At 43.6% G+C, this 15,187-nt stretch overlaps 1 long non-coding RNA gene across 1 annotated transcript; it reads right to left on the bottom strand.

Moving 5' to 3' along the window:
- Nucleotides 1–13,868: 13,868 nt before the first annotated feature.
- LOC143421336 (uncharacterized) lies at nucleotides 13,869–14,507 on the bottom strand. Its single transcript, XR_013100970.1, has 3 exons — nucleotides 14,370–14,507; nucleotides 14,159–14,283; nucleotides 13,869–14,076 (listed from the first exon to the last, which is right to left on the bottom strand). It is a non-coding gene; the product is annotated as an uncharacterized LOC143421336 (long non-coding RNA).
- Nucleotides 14,508–15,187: the final 680 nt, after the last annotated feature.

Genomic DNA, 15,187 nt, shown 5'->3' with positions numbered 1-15,187 from the left:
CAGGCGACGAGGATGAAGACACGGAGGCTGGACCAGACGAGGATGAAGCGGAGGCTGGACCAGACGAGGATGAAGACACGGAGGCTGGACCAGACGAGGATGAAGACACGGAGGCTGAACCAGACGAGGATGAAGCGGAGGCTGGACCAGACGAGGATGATGCAGAGGCTGGACCAGACGAGGATGCAGAGGCTGGACCAGACAAGGATGCAGAGGCTGGACCAGACAAGGATGCAGAGGCTGGACCAGACAAGGATGCAGAGGCTGGACCAGACGAAGATGATGAGGATGCAGAGGCTGGACCGGATGAAGCCAAAGCAGACGCTGGACCAGGCGACGAGGATGAAGCCAAAGCAGATGCTGAAACCGGACCAGGCGAGGCCGAAGACTCTGAGGCCGCAGCAGGCGAGGGTGATGAGACTGCAGCTGGTGATGAGACTGCAGCTGGTGATGAGACTGCAGCTGGTGGCTGGACGGGCTCCTCGGGCCCCCCAGCTGACGAGGCAGAAGGCTGGACGGGCTCCTCGGGCCCCCCAGCAAAAACAGTCTCAGACCCAGTGGGCACTGGAGCCCCTGGCACACACAGAACAGAACCAGCAGGCACACGGGCCTCTGGCAGGAACGCAACAGAACCAGCAGGCACGCGGGCCTCTGGCAGGGACGCAACAGAACCAGCAGGCACGGAGACCTCTGGCAGGGACAGAACGGAACCAGCAGGCGCACGGGCCTCTGGCAGAGACAGAACAGAACCAGCAGGCGCGGAGACCTCTGGCAGAGACAGAACGGAACCAGCAGGCGCACGGGCCTCTGGCAGGGACGGAACAGAACCAGCAGGCGCACGGGCCTCTGGCAGGGACAAAACAGACTGCAGCTGCGCGGAGCACCGACCCTGCTCAGGCAGCGATAGCCGGGTGCAGTTCTCAGCTGGGTTCTTAGCCTCCAGGGGTCCAGAGTCAGCTGAGGGCTGTAACTTAACCTCTGGTGAGGCCCTGGAGCAAGTAGCAGTCTCTAAACCAGCCAGCTGTTGAGGAACGATTGCATTTTTAACGTGTTTGTCTCTCTGCAAATAATACGTACTAGAAAAAGAGTCAAAAATGGGAGGCACAAGCGCAGCCTCCCGTTCACAGGGAGTCTGTGAAGACAGAGACGGCATAGATGACTGGGCTAGCGGGGATACCGGAGACCGAGTTGAATGCTGCTGTGCAGCTAAACGAGGTAAAGACAGCTGAGCAGGAGAATGAACGGGCAACAAACAGTCCTCCTTGTCATCTGCTGCACCAAACAAAGCCCCTGAATAAACTGTCCCACAGTCCAAAACAGAAAAAGAGTCCTTCTCACTCACCACAGTCGGCAGTTCTAAAGTCCTAATATCCGGCTGCGGGGTGACGCACCGACGGTGCGATCGTCGCTTCCTCCATGCTGACGGATCCAACGGGCCGGGCAAAATCACATCCGGCGGGCCGGGCAAAATCACATCCGGCGGGCCGGGCAAAACCTCCGGCGGGCCGGGCAAAACCTCCGGCAGGAGAAGCTCACGTGACTGCTCCGGGGTGGTCGTAGTCCGCTGCTGCTGGACAAAGTCTGTGGTTTCCCGAGCTTGCACTACCCCCCGGGCTTTATGTAGGGTGCAAAGGAAGGCGGAAACTCCCTTAAGCTGGCAGAGGTAGGGATTTCCCTCCAGGATTGCCTCGATGGCATTTAACCCCACCACTTTTGCCCTTGTGTTGGTGGTGTGAGTTACCCAGTCCATCAGGCGTTGGATGCGTGTGAGGTCGCTCTCTCCGGACAAAGCTGCTGGATCCATCTCGTGGTCGCGTCGTACTGTCACGGCTGGGGCGGCAGTCGTGTGGAGGGTGAGAAAGGAGGATCCAATAGCAGACAATGGCGGAGGTGCAAGTGGGTTTATTTACAGTGCACAAAACCAAGGTGTGAGCAGAACTGAACATAAACCTAAACTGGGAAAACTAATGCAAAAGGGAGGACATGAAACGAGGAGCAGAGAGACACTAAGAAACATGGAATAATGCAGACTACATGGAATTAAACAGACGACGCGACAGAGAGCACAGGAAAACACAGGGCTTAAATACACGGGGAGTAATCAGGGAATGGGCCACAGGAGGGAGACACAGCTGGGAGCAATAAGGCTAACGAGACAGGGGAGAGGTAAAACTGAACACACTGACATGAGACATGAACTTTCAGAATAAAACAGGAAACTAACAGACACAGAGAATCAGACAGGACACTGAACATGACAGGCAGACTCATGAGCAGACACAATAACACCATGGACAGACAGAAGGAACACAGAGAAGTGGGAGCAGGCAGGCAAAGAACAGAAACCTAACAAATGGCAAAATCACAACAGAATACACACTCGGAATGAACAAAAGCATAAGGAAACACAAAACACTGAGTCCTCAGACTCAGGACCATGACACTTATTGGTAATGTCACAAGAAAAAGAATGGTGTGCTTGGTTTCAACATAACTTTATTCTTTCATGAGTTATTTACAAGTTTCTCTTTGTTCACAGCCATTGACATGTCGAAGAGGTTAACACGTGAGGAGCGGATCAAAATTGTGTTGATATCTGGTGAACGCAGTAACCGGGTCATTGCAGCAGATTTCAATGCAAGACACCCTACGAGACCACCCATCGCCCATGCTACAGTTAGCAAACTGCTTGCTATGTTTCGTGAAACTGGTTCAGTGTTGGATTTGCCAAAATATGGACGCAAAAAAACTGTCACTAATGAAGAAACATCAGTGGCTGTCCTTCATTCAGCAAGAGCCCACAGCGTAGTACTCGCCGCATGTCACTGGAGAGTGGCATTAGTTGAACATCCCTTCAGTGGATATTAGCTACTCACAAATGGCACCCTTACAAACTCCAGATACTGCAGCATCTCAACGAGGATGACCCAGATCGGCGCACAGAATTTGCAGAATGGGCAAAACAAAAATTGGAACAGGAACCTCAGTTCATGCAGAAGATTTTGTTCAGTGATGAGGCAAACTTTTATGTGAATGGTGAAGTTAACAAACAAAACCAGCGCTATTGGTCTGACACTAACCCACATTGGATGGATCCCTCCAAGACTGTTGGAACAACAAAAGTCACGGTTTGGTGTGGTATATGGAGTACAACGATAGTGGGTCCATTCTTCATCAATGGAAACCTCAAGGCCACTGGATATTTGAAATTGCTACATGATGATGTGTTTCCTCTTTATGCACTGAAGCTGGCACTGAGTTTTTCCAGCAGGATGGTGCACCACCACATTATGGGTGCCAGGTCCGAGCATTCCTAGATGAACAGTTTCCTGGAAAGTGGATTGGTCGTCGTGGGCCAGTTGAATGGCCCCGAAGGTCTCCCGATCTGACCCCCTTAGACTTTTATCTTGGGGTCATCTGAAGGCAATTGTCTATGGTGTGAAGATACGAGATGTGCAGCACCTGAAACTACGGATACTGGATGGCTGTGCTGGCATTTCTCCTGCGGTGTTGCTATCAGTGTGTGAAGAGTGGGAGAAGAGGGTTGCATTGACAATCCAACACAATGGGCAGTACATTGAACACATTTTATCAGTGGTCAGAAACTTGTAAATAACTCATGAAAGAATAAAGTTACATTGAAACCAAGCACACCATTGTTTTTCTTGTGACATTACCAATAAGTTGGATGTGTCACATGACCCTCTTCGTATTGAAAAAAACCATAGTTGCATCCAAGATGGCCGACTTCTAAATGGCCCCCATGGTCACCACCCATCTTGAGGAGTTTGCCCCCTCACATATACCAATGTGCCACAAACAGGACTTTAATATCACCAACCATTCCCATGTTATTACGGTGTATCCATATAAATGGCCCACCCTGTACAATAATAATAATATGTTAAAAAAACTGACCAAGGTTGGACTGTACACTGGAACAGTACACTGGCACTTTTGTAAAACCACATCAGGCTAGGTCAAATTGGGCAAGGTTATTTTTTAAGGACCTGAAATTCAAATTATAAAAAAGAATGCCTACATTTTCAGCCAAGTTGAAGTTCATGGAACTTCACAGGCATAAATCACTTAGTGTGATATAATTATTAAATTTTATATTATTCAGAAGCAGGAATGGGTTTGGCTCCTCGTACAAGTTCAAGCAGAGCACAAAAGACTGAGAAACCAAAAGCAATCAACCCCCTGAAGACTTTATAGAATGCTGCACCTGACTTTCAATACTATATGTGAACAAATACAGACTCCTTTAAAGAAGTCAGAAGTAGAAATCTCGCCTGAGAATTTATTACTGGAATTGTCATAATCACTATGCTACACATTTAGTGGGAAGCAAAGGGATAATATTAACCTTCAAAATGAACAAAGTTATCCTGTTTTGATGTGTTGATATTCACACCAGATAACATTAACGTGTTTGAATGCTTCCCTGAGCTGTCTGTCATGTTACATCCGTCTTTCATCTTCTGAGTTTCTCATACACCTGTAAATCCCATAAGCCTCACATGTGTACAAGTGTTATTGGGAGAGTGGCTGACATTTTAAACAAACTGTCACCTAATCTGTCTGGGTAAGGGCAGCACTTGATAGGTGAACTTGGAACTTTGAGGGAGATAGCTTTTGAAATGTCAGCCACAATGAAAAATAACACAATGGCTCCCAGATAAAGGAAAATATGCTTTGTGTTCCCAAGGGCTCAATGCACAGTCTGGTGCTGCCATGAATTAAATGCAGTAACTACATCACAGCCCTGGAATCTGAGAGATTCATGCTCAGTGAAACTGAAGTGGTTTTGAAACCAGATCCCATTTCTGTGCAAATTCCCTTTCCAATCTAGTGTGTGTGTGTGTGTGCTTTTAAATATCTGACAAAAATAATCACATCATCTGCAGTTTGAAATTAGTGTGCACAATATTTTTCTTATGACTCTGCCAGATGTACAGCTCAACTATGGCAACAGTAATAGAAGTAAGAGGGATGAGACCATCCAAAGACTGATAATATACTGGCAAGTGGCCTCACTCTGGGACAGAAAGAAGAGCTGGCTGGTAATCTACTTCAAAAGTGGCTTGCACTGAGAAGCGAGACACGCCGAGTTAAAAGCAGGAACAAATCCACCCGCCCAATGACTGACAGTTGTTGCAGTGAAATACTGGGCTCCAGGCACTGCCAGAAGGAATAAAACCTCCACTGATTCTGATCCAATTTGTGCTAGCCAGGTTACAGACCGGCGCATTCATTGAGAAAGACAAGAGTTTTGGAATTGGCATTCTGTGAGGTGCTCTTGGATTGTGCAGGCGGGCAGTGTTGCATTTGGGAGATCGATGGCATTTTCTGGCAAGGAACACTCGTCAGTCAGCAGCTCTCCTGATTGTGGACCCTTTACTGAAGATGAAATCCAGCAGTCCACTGTAAAGCCACCGCCCTCCTGAAAATGCTCTGTTTTCACAAGTTCCTGCAGTAATTGGGATGGAAAGAGACCTCTGGGTGGTGGTTTGCACTGTTCTGCTGGGGAAAGTAATTTGCTGTTTCCACTGTGAACAAGAATATAGTGATGTAATTCAGGTCCAATTCCTCAATCATTTTACACCTTCTGTCTCCAGTGACTCTCCTCCTGACTGTAATTATTGCAGCAATGATGCAACATATACATAAGTGTAGCTGCTTATGCCACATAAAGCAGACGCTGAATACAGGCTATACTCACACTGTAAAAGGTTGTTGTAAATTTTACTGAGAGCTGGTAAATTGCTGTAAAATAACAACATTAATGTTGTATTTTCATGTATAGTATTACAACCATGTTTTTAATTACAACACAATAGCTGTTTTCGCTTTTTTAACCTTACAACTTTTTCTCATGTAAAGGATTATTACTGTATGCACTGTAATTAATACACATATTTAAGTAAAAAATACTCCTATCCTGTATCTCAATGTATAAGTACCTTTTGAATATGTGAATGAGCAGCAGTGACTGAATCCATTTCACACTGCTGCTTTTGCCAAAGCCAGTGGCACTTTCACCTGCTAATAAGAAGTCACAGCCAAGTACATCTACTGCATCTGAATCTCGAGGTTCAACATCATGAAAAAGAAATCATGATGTGGACAGGACAGGACAGGTTTTTTTTCCCACCCTGTCCTGTCATTGCTTAATTACAGAATTAAAAAGGAAGACCCTCTTCCCCTCATGCAGACGTGTATTTCATGCACTCTAACGATTTCTGGAGGATTCTTTCAAATGTCAGTAGTTTGTCAGGGTTAACACGTAGCAAAGTATATTTTATATTGCACATTGTCAGAAGCAGGTGTGGACTCAGCCCTACCCACAGGCAGGCATGTTCCACACAGTCAAATGACTTCTCGTATGTGCACATATCACATTTATCTTTTGCTGTATTTTTACCCACAAACTCACCGCTGACCTTTCAGGAAGCACCGACCCAGTCAGTAGCTGCTGCTGTGCCTGTTGAACAAACAAAAAAACAGAAAAGAAATGTAAAAGGGCCACATTTGCCATTCCTCTCATTTCTAGCCAGTGGCCACAGTTTTGCAAGCTGAGATGACAGCTGTTACTTTTACATATTTTATCAGCCAGACAGGTTATGCTGGCTGATAGTTTTCAGGCACCTCTCTGTTTTAGTGAGGTGGCCACCAGCAACTTTATACATTCTAGCCAGTTTTGTCATACTAGGATAATGCTCATTAGGATGATCTAAGCAGACAAAAACAAGCCACACTGGGATTTAATCACAAAGAAAGACACTTTAATTACCACTAAAATAGAGAAAAACGAGACAACACTGAGCTCGGTCAAAAATAACCAGAAAAAAGTCTACCTGAGACACAAAGATGATACAGGAACAACACGGAGACTTGACGTCAATATGTCACAGGAAATTACATGGTGGTTCAGAAAAAATATAAATATATTTAAGCTTGGTCCTAATGCTTCTAATTCTTTTTTTCCCCTACTGCTGGAATTGTAGCTAATTTAGCACAGACTGGAAAATTGATCAGGGACAATTGTAGGCTATTTTTCCACAGAAAATACTTATTCAGTCAAAGCAGATGAAAAGAATATGAAGGAAGCAAGAAGTAAAGATTTCCAAACAAAATCATGAATCAACACAAAGCCCATAAAACCTCTTCTTTAAAAAACAAGAGAGTCTTAATTGTGACTGACTGAGATGTACTTCCTGTTATGATTTCAGATATGATCTGCATCATATAGATTAAAATGGGAATGCAAGCAGTTTGGATGCACCATGCTGGTATGCTTGGTAAGTGGTTTCTTGGTGATGTCCGCCTGCATATTTGGAATCAAATATATTAACATTAGTGATGTACGATACCACTGATTTCCTTTACGATCCAATACCAAGTAATATTCAGGGTGGTATCGACGATACTGATCCGATACCGATAATTTGTACATAAACGTATTTAATTTATTGTATATCAAATTATAGCATCATAATGATTACAGGACATCAGATTACTTGTTCTTATAACTTAATAATGCAGAGTTCATCATATAGAAATAAAAAAACTGAAATTGTGCACTATTTGAACACCTTGCCTGCCTGCAGCACTAAAGGACTCCGTGAGAGACGTCTGTCTCGCCCTAGCAGCACCTGTCCCTGTCCTCCTCTTCAGTTCACCTCAACATATGCTCGTCATATTCTGTGATATGATTTACTCTGAGGTGTTTGACAAGGTTAGTGATGTTGCCACAACCTGAATTTCAGTGCCCCTCCCGAAAATCTCCCAGAGCCACCATTCTCCCAAATTTCTCCCGATTGTCCACCCAGACAACAAAATTGAAAATCCATATTGCAGAATTCATAGCGCGGCCCAGCCAATTCCAGTTTCCAACAATGGCGGAAACGACTTAATATTACTCTTATTTCTCTTTCTGGGTCCCAAAAAAACTTTTAACATATTTTCAGGTGAGAATGTAGCTGTGTAAACTTCAAATATCTGAGCCGACCGACACATGGAGTCATTGGAGTCACACAAACCACCTGCAACTCAACACCTCAAAGACTAAGGAACTGGTTGTGGACTTCGGGAGGTCCAGAGAAGGTCCACTGCCGGTTCAGATAGAGGGGGAGGAGGTGGAGGTGGTCAACAAGTACAAGTACCTCAGGCTGTGGGTGGACAATAAACTGGACTGGTCATGCAACACAGAGCACCTGTATAAAAAAGCCCAAAGCCGACTGTACTTCCTCAGGAGGCTGAGGTCTTTTAACATCTGCAGGAAGCTCCTGAGGATGTTTTACCAGTCAGTGGTTGCTGGAGTACTTTTCTATGCTGTGGTGTGCTGGGGGAGCAGCACAGCAAAGAAGGACTCATCCAGGCTGGAGAAACTGATCAGGAAGGGCTCTGTGGTCGGCATGAAGCTGGACACTCTGGTGACAGTGACAGAGAAAAGGACACTAAAAATACTGCTGGACATTATGAACAATGCTGGGCATCCTCTGCACACGGCCATTAACAACCAGAAGAGTCTGTTCAGTGACAGGTTGCTTCTCCCCAAGACAAGAACTAACAGACTTAAAAACTCCTTTGTCCCACACGCCATCAAACTGTTTAACTCCTCTCTGGAGGGGAGAGGGAGGGGAAACAGGTGGACAAAGGAGGGGGGAACAACTAAGCTGTAGTGCCTCTTCACCTCACTGTGCAATACCTTTTGTGCAATACTTTTGTTAATAGTCAATGGTGCAAATAGACCTCAATACTTGAAATGTGCAATTCACTTGTATTTTTATTTTTATTCCTATTTATTCTATTTATCCCCTTCGTATATTTTATTTATATATGTCTCTGTATTTATATGTGTGTGTGTGTGTGTGTGTGTGTGTATATATATATAATATTCTGTAACTGTAACTTCTGTCGGTGCTGTGCTTTTGGAAACCGAATTTCCCAGAGGAACCCACCCGAGGGATTAATAAAGTTTTATCTTATCTCTTATCTTACATCGTCTTCAAACCCCCGTGGTCTTTCACTACTCGGGTTAAACATGATATATAAGTCACTTTGATAACTTAAAAATGTTATTGTTTGGCTTTTTCAGTGTTTTATTTGTTCGTGAGTAAATCGTTTTGGCTGAGATTAAAGTTATTAGATTAGATTAAATTAAATTTAACTTTATTAATCCCAGAGAGGATTAAAAATAGCCTGTTTCATTCTGACGATGAACTGAAGAGATACATAAATGACAGTGTGAGACAATCTAACTTTTGAACACTAAATCATGCAAAGAAATGCCATTTGAGCCCAAAAATAAAAAATAAGAATATACACCAAGTAATATTATGTCTCCTTTTTAAATATATAACAGTCAGCATCCTCACAAGCTGATGACTCCTGTAGAAATTATGGAAATAGAGGAAGAGTATTCATGTATTGCAGAGTGAACAGGCATTTTTCTAACCTTTAACCACAAATAATAATAGAAGAGGTAGTTGATACCAAGTCTCTCTCCTGGTTGGGAAGATTTATTTCCTGTTTAGAATGCTGGCGTCCTCCATGCTATTACTCCGGTCTTTCTTGTCTGATTTTTCTTGAGATGAAAACTGAATTTGTGCTTGTTCAGCCATCCTAACTGAACCCAGTTTTCTTCTGTTTATTCCAAAAAACAATGGGCTGTCACTTCCATTAAGGTAGGTGGCCTATCCACAGAAACAGCATTTGCCTTGTGAATTTGGAAGTGTATTTTCTTAAAATAAGCTTAAAATACTCTGAAGAATAATGGATTGTATTTATATAGCGCTTTTCAAGGCACCCAAAGCGCTTTACAATGCCACTATAAGAAATCCAAATGCAGCTATAATGTCTTATACTCATGGACCTACTGGTATGTTTATCAGTCTCACGTGTTTCTGTTTTGTTGTCAAACAAAAATGACAAAAATGAACCAGTCTAAACGGAGTGACGCATAATCGAGCTCCACTTGCTGTGTTTATTATTTGTAAGTGTTTTGTGAAAGATGGCTGAGAGCCTACTCACCCCTGCCTGTAACTTAGACTTCTGGCGGCCCACCTTCTCATAAACATTGGTCATATTAGACGACATGCATCATATTAAAGGGACGGCATTGGTTCACTGGACATGTAAATATGAAGATAGTGAAGAATAACATCCTTGTGGCTGCAGTTTACCACAGGCTGAACTGCAGTGCAGAATGGGGTTAGGCTTATTCGCCGCAACTAATACCTCTTAAGGGTATAATTATCCCTGTCATCTATTATCAATATCAATAATCCTCAATAATCCTTTTAGAAATCATAGAAAAAGAAGCTGACAATCTGACACTCATCTGGTTTAATTTTTTCTGTCTGCATGGCAACTTTGCAGACAGGTAAAGCTAGCTAATACATTAGCATTTGTCTACTTATAATAGCTTTAATTTGCCAAAGAATCTGAACAAATACAGGTATTAAAAAAACCCATAGTAGTTTCAGATTTCCTCAGTTTGTCAGATTAACAAAAATATAAAAAATTACTTCATCCACAGTCAAGTAACAGTAAAATTTCACACTGGTCACATCAGAACAAAGCTGAACTGCAAGGATGCTGACACGGTGAGAGCAGAGAGTTCACAGAAAAACAATAAGTAATTGAGGTGGTAATTCTTTTGAGTTGCGGGTGAAAAAGTAGTCACCTGCGTCAATGCCACTTCCCCTTAAAGGCATTCACATGGTGTGAATTTGACTTAAGGTGCTTTAAGTATAAAGCTGAATCCTAAAAGCATAAAGCATAAAGAATGGAAGAGAATAGCATCTAATTATCTTACACCACACTTTTATTTCTGTACAGAATAAAAAAAAATCTGATTTGTTTAACCAGTGTTGTGATTACTCTTTCCTCACCACAAAAATGCTGTGATATTAATAAATCCATACTGTGTAAGCATTGTCTTTTACATCATGTCAAGTTCTGCAGCTGTAGTAGATGTCAAATGTAATGTTTAATTTAATGTAATCAAAATATTTTTGTCTGAGCCTAACCCATATTGTTACACCCAATTTCCAAAAACCTTGGAGCACTGCAGATTTGAAAAAAAATATATATATGGATATTATCAGTATTGTAAATGATAAAATATTCATATTTACAATTCTACGGTTCTTTGCAGATTCATGAATCTCTGTTCACATATGTTAAATCAGTCTTTAACACGCTTTTTTAAAGGGATAACTTGATAGGGTGCCAGAGAGGAATCCAATCCAATCCAATTTTATTTATAAAGCACTTTAAAATACCCAGCACAGGAACAAAGTGCTGTACAGAAAATAAGTTAAAACAATAGAATAAAATACATAAATAAGAATAAAATAGAATAAAACACATAAAACATAAAATTAAAACAGCCCTATATTAAAACAAAAACAAGATAAAACAGCATCGAATCACCTAAAAACAACTAAAATAAAAAATAAAAAACCAACATCTCACGTGGTGTCAAAGGCCAGGGTAAAGAGGTGGGTTTTCAAGAGTGAGTTAAAAACAGATAAAGAACTGGCCTGTCTAATCTCTAAAGGAAGCTCGTTCCACAGTTTTGGATCTCCTCTAAGTTTATGCCCAGTCCTGGGTATCTTCAGGAGCAGCTGATCAGCTGACCTGAGAGAGAGGGTGGGTGTATAAGGCTGTAGCAGCTCAGAGAGATAAGATGGGGCTAGGCCATGGAGAGCTTTAAAAGTAAATAAAAGAATTTTAAAATGAATCCTAAAAGAAATGGGCAGCCAGTGAAGTGAAGCTAAAACAGGGGAAATGTGCTCAAACTTTCGAGTGCCAGTTAAAAGACGAGCTGCGGCATTTTGCACCCTCTGTAGATGACTAATATATAATGCACTGACCCCAATATAAAGTGCATTGGTGTAATCCAGCCGAGTGCTAACAAAGGCGTGGATCACTGTCTCAAAGTGCTGCCGTGAAAGAATTGGCTTTATTTTTGCCAGCTGCCTGAGGTGAAAGAAGCTAGATTTTACCACTGCCTTAATTTGATTATCAAACTTCCGATCACAGTCCACTTTGACCCCCAGGTTTGTGACAGTTGGCTTAACATACTGTGTCAGGGAATCTACATACACATTGGGGGTCTCAGTGGGGCCACCAAAAACCATCACCTCTGTCGTCAAAGGAGCTTGCAAAGAAAAGCGTCTGGACTTCTTTAAGTTGCTTGAAGACGTTTCACCTCTCATCCGAGAAGCTTCTTCAGTTCTAAGGTCAAATGGTGGAGAGTCCCAGATATAAACCTAGTGGGAGTAACCCCCCACAGAGGGACAAAAGGACCCCCTGATGATCCTCTAATCGCCTGAGCCAAGGTGTGAAACTGGGTGTGGGTTCCAATCAGCCAGAATTTCGGGTGTGTTCATTGTGAAACCTGGCCCCACCTTATCATGCGAATTCCTGAGGTCAGATGGCCCAGGATGTGTGTGGGCGTTAAGGCGTCTGGGAAGGGATCTCAAAACTGGATTATAGATGGCAGAGAGTTGGTGTCATAAACCACCGCCTCTGTTCAAAGATGGTCGCTCACAGTGGACATACAGTGGGGCAAAAAAGTATTTAGTCAGCCACCGATTGTGCAAGTTCCCCCACCTAAAATGATGACAGAGGTCAGTAATTTGCACCAGAGGTACACTTCAACTGTGAGAGACAGAATGTGAAAAAAAAATCCATGAATCCACATGGTAGGATTTGTAAAGAATTTATTCGTAAATCAGGGTGGAAAATAAGTATTTGGTCAATAACAAAAATACAACTCAATACTTTGTAACATAACCTTTGTTGGCAATAACAGAGGTCAAACGTTTACTATAGGTCTTTACCAGGTTTGCACACACAGTAGCTGGTATTTTGGCCCATTCCTCCATGCAGATCTTCTCGAGAGCAGTGATGTTTTGGGGCTGTCGCCGAGCAACACGGACTTTCAACTCCCGCCACAGATTTTCTATGGGGTTGAGGTCTGGAGACTGACTAGGCCACTCCAGGACTTTCAAATGCTTCTTACGGAGCCACTCCTTTGTTGCCCGGGCGGTGTGTTTTGGATCATTGTCATGTTGGAAGACCCAGCCTCGTTTCATCTTCAAAGTTCTCACTGATGGAAGGAGGTTTTGGCTCAAAATCTCACAATACATGGCCCCATTCATTCTGTCCTTAACACGGATCAGTCGTTCTGAGATTTTCCTTGTTTGAGGTGACCAAATACTTATTTTCCACCCTAATTTACGAATAAATTCTTTACAAATCCTACCATGTGAATTCATGGATTTTTTTTTCACATTCTGTCTCTCACAGTTGAAGTGTACCTCTGGTGCAAATTACTGACCTCTGTCATCATTTTAAGTGGGGGAACTTGCACAATCGGTGGCTGACTAAATACTTTTTTGCCCCACTGTAGATGGCTTCTTTCACTCCTCTTTCAAACCATCTGTCCTCTCTGTCCAAAATGTGAACATTGGCATCCTCGAAAGAGTGTCCTTTATCCTTAAGATGCAGATGGACTGCTGAGTCTTGTCCTGTGGAGGTGGCTCTTCTGTGTTGTGTCATGCGCTTGTGAAGTGGCTGTTTGGTCTCTCCAATGTAGAGGTCTGAGCATTCCTCGCTGCACTGTACAGCATACACCACATTGTTAAGTCTGTGTTTTGGCGTTTTGTCTTTCGGGTGAACCAGTTTTTGTCTGAGCGTTTTGCTCGGTCTGAAATGCACCGGGATGTCATGCTTGGAGAAAACTCTCCTGAGTTTTTCTGATACACCGGCTACATAGTGTTACGGCCGAGAGGGCCAGGCAGTGGGTGTGGACTCAAATGCAGACACAGAGGGAGGCAAAATGGGCGTGAGCACAGAGTTTATTTACAGAGCTGAGCGAAGTTACAAAACAGAAAACTAAGAATGCTATAACCTATGCATGCTATGAACTGTGAAAGCTATGAGCGGAAAACTGTGAGGCAAAACTGTGAACGAGAAACTCTGAGGGCTGGATTCCACAGAGGGATCCGGGGAATGGAGAAAGGGGGCAGCGGCTTGGAGGGAGGTGTGAAGTCACTATGATGAGAGGAGGAAAGTAGTCAGTGGTAGTCTCAATGAATCACAGCTGGAGAATTAGGCTATGGTGGTTTGGGCTTACGCGTTGCAGATTTGAAGTGTCAATCGAGGAGGGAGTGTCCAGGGGGTTCCGGGTGAGGAGTGTCCAAAGCAGATCCAGAATAGGCTTGGAGTGGGGAGCTGAGCAGGGAGGCAGGCAGATGGGTCCTATGGCGAAAAAGGAAAGAAAACACGGTGAGGAGAAAAAACAGTAATCCAGAGTTCTCGCAAGGGCTTGGCGGCCTAGCACTAACATGTGTTAGCAGAAGATCTGGCAGGGGTCTGTCGTGAACGCTGGTCTTATATGCAGGTGACTTGATTGGAACCAGGTGTGGAAGCTGATTGGAGTCTCCGTCTGAAGGTGGAGCCCAGCAGAGTGGAAACACCCCGTATTCACCCGGACCATGACACATAGGGGATGACAATGTTGTTGCGTCTGTCCTTCTTATCCTCCCTCGCTGGTGTCTGATCTTTAATTCTTTTTTTCCTACAGAGTCCTATGGGGAGTCCTATGGTCCTAAAGACTGTTTTGGCTGACGGAACCTGTCGAAGGCTCACTCTCTAATGAAGCGCCTGAATCAACTGAGGATCTCATCGTTGAAGTCAAGAGACAGTGTTGTCTTCAGGGCAGCTTCAGTTTATGGATTCCTTGTTTGGGAATGAGTTTCTTAACCTTACCTCAGTTTCAGAAGTAGCAGACAAGGGGACTCTTAAAGCTATTGACATGTCAAAGCCCACCACATGGACATAAAAAAGAGTAACAGAGTTGGTGAAACTCAAGATGGAAAAGACTTTTTCATACAGAAGACATGAAGTTGTTCGTGCTGCACCAATGGTGGAGGCTTTCATGGCAAGATGGCCTGCTCTATTTGATTTCCATGAGGTAAGGTTTGCCTCATACACGGTGTTCTTGTGGTATTAGCCTAAAATGGTTAAGGCACAGTTGTTATTTGACAGCCCATTTCTTCAGCATGAGTGATTGCGGCCTTCTTCCAGGTATTAAACCTTTGAAGCTCATTTCTCTGTGCTCATGTTTTCAGATCAACGCTGAGTTTAAGAGAATTGCCACTAT

The sequence above is a fragment of the Maylandia zebra genome, linkage group LG12, assembly GCF_041146795.1.
Source record: "Maylandia zebra isolate NMK-2024a linkage group LG12, Mzebra_GT3a, whole genome shotgun sequence".
In the NCBI taxonomy this organism is placed as follows: Eukaryota; Metazoa; Chordata; class Actinopteri; order Cichliformes; family Cichlidae; genus Maylandia; species Maylandia zebra.
This window is presented reverse-complemented; position numbering and strand designations above follow the sequence as displayed.